Source organism: Aotus nancymaae, unplaced genomic scaffold, assembly GCF_030222135.1.
Source record: "Aotus nancymaae isolate 86718 unplaced genomic scaffold, 86718_ANA_hifiasm-v0.15.2.pri h1tg000014l, whole genome shotgun sequence".
NCBI lineage: Eukaryota > Metazoa > Chordata > Mammalia > Primates > Aotidae > Aotus > Aotus nancymaae.
The window spans coordinates 124,769,937-124,776,939 of record NW_026988425.1 but is presented as its reverse complement, the minus strand read 5'-3'; the positions used below and the strand labels follow the sequence as shown (position 1 = coordinate 124,776,939).

Sequence of the window (7,003 nt, the reverse complement as noted above, 5' to 3'; positions counted from 1 at the left end):
ATTTTAGAATTGTCTATTTCTGTGCAAAATATCACTGAAATTTTGATAGAAATTGCACTGAATATATACATAGTTTTGAGGATTATGGATATTTTAACAATATTAAGCCTTCTAATACATGAACATAGGATTTCTTTTCACTTATTTGTGTCTTCTTCAATTTCTCTCATCAATGTTTTATAGTTTTCCATATACAGATCTCTCACCTCCTTGAATAAATTTATCATCAAGTATTTTTGATACCATTGTAAATGAGATTATTTTCTTTATTTCTTTTTTGTGTAGTCTGTTGTTAGAGTAATACTACTACTTCTTGTTGGCAATTTTGTATCTTGCAAATTTACTGAATTTTTATTAGTTTTAAGAGTTTTTCTAATGGAGCCTTTAAGGTTTCCTATAAGCAAGACTATGCTATGCCATCTTCAAACACAGATAATTTAACTTCTTCCTTCCTAATTTGAATGTATTTTTTTGTCTTATCCAATTGCTCTAGCTAAAACTTCCAATACTATATCAAATAGAAGTAGCAAAAGTAGACATAATTGTCTTGTTCCTGATCACCACTGAGTTCACGTGATACTAGCTGTGGGCTTGTCATATAAGGACTTTATTATGTTGAGGTACACATGAAGGGATGTTAAGTTTTGTCAAATGCTTTTTCTATATCTATTGAGATGCATATGCATTTTGTCCTTTATTCTGTTAATGTAATGTTTTATTGATTTTCATATGTTAAAACATCCTTGCATCCCTGGGATAAATCCCACTTGGTCATGGCATTTGATTTTTCTGAGTTTAATTTGCTAATGTTTTGTTGAAAATATTTGCACTATGTTCATTGGGGATATTGGTCTAATTTTCTTTTCTTTTGGTGGCCTTGTGTGTCTTTGCTATTGGAGAAATGCTGAACTTGCAAAATAAGTTTGACAGTATTCTCTCCTCTTCAGTTTTTTGGAAGAGTTCGAGGATTGGCATTAATTTTTTAAATGTTTAGAGTATTCACCAGTGGAGCCATCCAGTCCTATTCTTCCTGGGAAGGATTTTCATTGCAAATTGAATCTCCTTACTCATTATTTGTCTGTTCAGATTTTATATTTCTTCATAATTCAGTCTTGGTAAGGTTGTTTATCCATTTCTTCCAGCCTATTTAATTTGTTGGCATATAATTGTTATAGTAGTCTCTTATGATCCTTTATATTTCTCTGGTATCAATTCTAATGTTTCTTCTTTATAATTTTATTTATTTGGTCTTTCTTTGTTAATTAATATTAATTAATATAACTAAAGGTTGGTTGGTTCTGTTTTTTAAAAAAATGTCTTAGATTCATTAATCTTTTCCATTAGTTTTTACTTAATTTCATTTATTTCTGCTCTGAATTTTATCATTATTTTCTTCTGCTAGATTTTGGGGTTTAGTTTGTTCTCCTTTTTCTATTTCCTTGAAGTGTAGATTGTTACATATCTTTCTTTTTCATGATATAGTTATTACATACTTGCCTTTCAGACTGCTTTTGGCACATCTTATAAGTTTTGATTTGTTGTGCTTCCATTTTAGTTTGTCTCAAGATCCTTTTTTATTTCTTTTTAGATTTTTTTACCAGAAGTTGTTTAATTTTGTTCAGAAATACGTTATTTTATTTTGATACAAATGTGAATTTTCCAATTTTACTCCCGTTATTTTTAGTTTTATACCATTGTGGTCAGAAAAGATACTTGCTGTAATTACAGCCGTCTTATATTTGTTAAGACTTGTTTTGTGGCCTAACATATTATCTACCCTGGAAAATTTTCTATGTGTGCTTGAAAACACTGTGTATTCTGCTGCATTTAAATATAATAAAATATTCTGTGTATGTCTGTCAGGTAAATGTAGCACATAATGTTGTCTTAAGTCTACTGTTTTTTATTTGTTTCCTGTCTTGATGATCATTGATGATAACAGTTGAAAGCAGTGGTATTGTGCTCCCTATTATTATATTGCTATCTATATTTCCCTTTAGTTCTGCTAATATTTGTTTTACATATTTAGGTGTTTCAATGTTAGATGCAGAGACATTTACAATTACTATATCCTCTTCATGAATTGACCACTTTATCATTATGTAATGACCTTTTTGGTCTTATAGAACAGTTTTTAACGTAGTCTATTTCTTCTGCTATAAATATAGCCACTCCTGCTCTCTTTTGATTACCCTTTGCATAGAATATCCTTTTCCACCCCTTCATTTTCTACCCATGTATATCCTAAAAGCAAAACCCTGGAGCAGAAACTACCACTACAGCCAGTACCAGGGTAGGAAAACTAAACTGTCATTGATGAGTTGCTAGAGGACAATCTCAGAGTTAAAGTTGCTATGGACAAACTTGAGAGGTAAAAACTCAAGAGAAGTCCAGCCTTGGGGGATGGGAACTCACATTTTCGTGAGTTTTACCTCCAGGGGCTCTGCTAGGTTCTGCAGCTATCGCCACACTACAAACATAGCGTAACCCCTAACCCAGATAACCATAAAACCTCACACGAAGGCCTATTTACCTCAGTTCTTTTTACCTACTACATAATGTCTGACTTTCAACAACAACAAAAAGAAAATTATGTGGCACATGAAAAGAGAAAGAAAATATAGTTCGAAATGACAGTTAAAGTCTAGTTAAAATCAGAACTAGACTCAGATATGGCAGGGAAGTTGGAATTATCAGACCAGGAATTTAAACAACTATGATTAAAATGTGATGGCTGTAATGGTAAAGCAGCCACCATGCAAGAACAAATGACTAATGTAATCAGAAATATGAAAACTCCAAGAATCAAAAATAAATCTAGGAATTAAAAACACTGCAACAAAGATGAAGTATGTCTTTGTCAGGCTTATCAATAGAGAGAACATGGCCAAGAACAGGACCAGCGAATTGGAGGAAATGATAAAAGAAGCTTCCAGAACTAAATGCAAAGAGAATAACTGAAAAAGAACAAAATATCCAAAAACTGTTAAACAATTACAAAAGGGGCAACACCCATGCAGAGAACAAAGAGAATATTTGAAGTAGTAATGACTGAGAATTTTCCAAAACTAAAAATAGACACCAAACCACAGATCCAAAAAGTTCAGAGAACACCAAGCAAAATAAATACCAAAAAAACTGCTATGTAGGCGTATCATTTTCAAATGGCAGAAAACTAAAGATGAAGAGGAAATCTTGAAGTCAGAGGACAAAACAACAACAAACACATGTGGATCAACAAGGTTAAGAATTACATCAGACATCTCAGAAAACATGCAAGTGAGAAGAGACTGAAGTAAAATACTGAAAATGTTTAAAGAAAAAACCCCCTACCAACCTAGAATTCTGTATCTAGTGAACTTATTATAAATAAATGAAGGCGAAATAAAGATTTTCTCAGACAAACAAAAAGTGAGGGAATTTGTCACCAGTAGACCTGCCTTGCAAGAAATGTTAAAATGTTTTTCAGCAAGAAGAAAAATAATGTGGAAGGTCACCAGAAAATGAATAAATAAAAATTAAATTACTAATTTCAGGTGATGTGTTGAAATACTATTGATTTTTGTATGTTGAGCTTGAATCCAGCTACTGATAACTCAAACTCAGTTAATAATTCTAAATGTGTTGTCTTCAGATTCTTTTGGGTTTTTAAAATAATGTAAAAAATATTTAACACTAGGTAGATGGGCAGTGGGTCCAGTGGGTCCTTGAACTCATCTTATCAATATTTCCCAGTTCCAGATGCATAATCTGGAATAAACTGATAGACCCATTATGTTGCCTCCAAATAATAAGTTCTATGTTTGATAGCACAATAAGGTGGCTGTAGTTAATGACAATTTATTGTATATTTCAAAATAGCTAGAAAAAAAGATTTGAAATGTTCCCAACACAAATAAATGACAGATACCCTTGTTATCCAGATTCAATCATTCTACATTGTATGCTTGTACCAAAATATCACATGAACTTCATAAATATGTACAGCTGTTATATATTCATAAAATTTAAAAACAAAAAACAAGGAAGAGGATGAGAAGGATAATATCCCTCCCAATGCAAAACAGATGTTACAATCAAATTTTGTAATTTGAGACTTAGTAAAAGGGTTATATAAAAAGCTATGGGCAGTGTTTATAGGGAAACCACAAGGAATAGGGTAGCACCACAGGGTGGCGATGCCATAATCAACATGGCATTGGGGTCCACGATCTCATGCAGATTGGAGGGGCAAGGGAAGGAGTGGTTATCAAAACCAGGGTAAGAGAGGTCTGTGCAAAGACAGCTGTAATGAATGCAGCCAGCTGGGGCACAGCACAGGGAAGGAAATAGGGGAATAAACTCCATCCTCATTCCCCTTCCTCCCTTTGGTCTCATTCCAGGACTCCCATGAGCTATACCCAAGCAGAATCCAGTGGGCAACAGAACCTTTGATGCAGCCCATGAGGGTGCCGAGAAGGCTGAGCACATGGAGAGTTGGTGGGGAAATGCCACATGCACAATTCACCTCACTTGCCTTTTGACTCTGAACTCATGGTAACCCAGTATCTGATGAGCATGTGTTCCTTTACAGCTAATGAATTCAGAAGAAATGATAGAATTAGAATACTTGCTTTCTTAAACCCCTAATGAAATAATGGATGCAGGCAACGGTCATCATTGGCAGCTAAAACTATTACTTGATAGGAAATTTTATAATGGATAGATTATCCTGATAACATCTGAACCCACAGATCAATATTAACATCAAAAAAAAGGAGACAGACAATAGGCACCTCCTGATGCAATATAATAGCAAGTAAACATGCTACACATACAGCATTCCTACCCGAATATTGAGACTGAGTCTAATCAAGACCATACTTTACTACCAGGTTATAGGAAATAAAAAGGACAGAGGAATGTGTTAAACACTCCAGGGCTACAATCAGCAATATCTAGACTGTGGGATATTCCACAGGGCAAAGAACCCAGTTTCATTAATAGATACCTTGTAAGATATAAAAATAGGGAAGGGGACACCTTCGGATAGATTTGAGACATAACCAAACTATGTCTGAATCTTTTGTGAATCCCAATTCCAACAAACCAGACGTAAAAATCTTTTTGATGTGAATTGAGTAGTTTGAATGTTGACTGGATAACTTGGTTATAATAAAGAATTATTGTTGACTTTCAGGTATAAGTAACAGTAGTATTGTGGTTATGTTTTTTAAAAAAGAATGTTTTAGAGATGAATACCATAGGATTTGTGTATGATGTCTAATAATTGACCAAAAATAACTCAGTGGGGAGTGTGGAGCGGGTGAAGAAATAAATGAAACAAGATGGACCACGTGTGGGCAATTTTGAAGCTAGGTTATTAGTACACACAAGTTTGTTATACTAGTCTCTCTACTGTGTATATTTTATTTTTTCCATAACAAAATATGTAGGAAAAAATTGCACGCAGAGGATATGAACTGTCTGTTATATAATCTCATGAACCATAATCAGCATTCAGGGACAGAGGGAAAGCGAGAGTCCCTGGGAGTTGGAAATGTCTACTCTGGAAGAACTGTGCTCATCACAGTTTCCCAGTCCCTGCAAAGCTGTTCGCATCTCAGAGGCCCCTCAAGGGAACAGAGAATCCCCAGTGACAGGATGAGACTGACTGGGATTAAGCTTCTCCGTAAAAATCAAGAGGTCATAGTTATGGGAGTAAATATGAAAATGCCCATTCGGTCACTGGATTTGGCAATAGGATAGGAAGCAGAGCAGGAAGTATATTACTTCAGTTGTGAAGTAAATGTATTATTCATTGGTACAGAAAAGGCATTTGGGAAAGTGATCAAATGCATATGCTTTATAAAGTCATGTGGTCAGAAAACTGTAAAGAGTAGATATTTTCCTCATTTTGACACAATTTTATAACAATAGAAACAGCTGAAAGGAATAAGCTCATCTATGTGCGTCCACCTAAAAGAGAGAATGCTGAGGTTTTTTTTTTTAAGTCAACACATTTTTATTCAAGGAATTCCATGTTATAATTTCTTCCACTGCCCATCAAGGTCAATTTAGATCTTCTAACAGGCGGAGTCAAAATGTATCTTCAAAAACCACCTTCAAGTTAGCCCTTTTAAATGAAACTGATGCTTATTTTAATCCAGTTCTCTTGTCAGCCCATAATTCTTTTATTTTGGCTTCTGTCATCTCCTTTTAATATAGATATACTGACAAAGACTTCACAATTCACCAAGAATCTTTGGGATCTGATTTCTTCCTCCAATTTACTTTAGGGTCCTTTTTAGTATAGGTGGATCTGCCTGATTCTCAATTTCACACCCTCTCTCAACATGAATGAGTTCAAACCATATTCATTCCTAAGCAATCACACTCAAGAATAGTGCAGATGTGTGGAAGATGCTAATACCCAAAATAAAAAAGTAAATCATCAGGTCTTTCATACATCTAGTAGCTGTCTTTTTCATACTTTTAGCATCTGTCTTATAGTTCTTTCCCACAGATCTAACCATAGTCCTGTGAGTAAAGTAAAATCACAGAGTTACTCTATGAGACGTTTCCAATGATGTGCAGGGTACAGGAAAAACCCTACTAGGATAGACCACAACAGAATGTTGAGTTTAAAAAGCAAGTTACCAAATGTCGCTTATGTAAAATTTATGAATACACTAAAAAATGAACTGCATCAATATTTCTTTTTTTTTTTTTTTTTTTTGGTTTTAGGAATCTCTTACCTTCCTAAAATTATTGAAAATCCAAAGATATTTATTTCATTTGGGTTGTACTGAGAAAGGTGGAACCACTCAACCTGTTGGAATAACTAAGATTTCCCTGAATTTTTGTACCTGTGAGATAGAGGTAAGTATCTTTTTCTGAGAGGAGCACTTTGGAGAAGATGGATAGGATTTGTGACAAAATCATGGGGGAGACATTATGACTTTTTTTTCAAATATGTTGAAAACCAAACCACTAGCTTCCAAACTCCAAGGCCATGAGTGAC

General features: G+C 34.2%; 1 non-coding gene across 1 annotated transcript; it reads right to left on the bottom strand.

Moving 5' to 3' along the window:
• Positions 1–6,479: 6,479 nt before the first annotated feature.
• On the bottom strand, positions 6,480–6,611 carry LOC135275029 (small nucleolar RNA SNORA18). Its single transcript, XR_010342752.1, has one exon. It is a non-coding gene; the product is annotated as a small nucleolar RNA SNORA18 (small nucleolar RNA).
• Between the last annotated feature and the right edge of the window lie 392 nt (positions 6,612–7,003).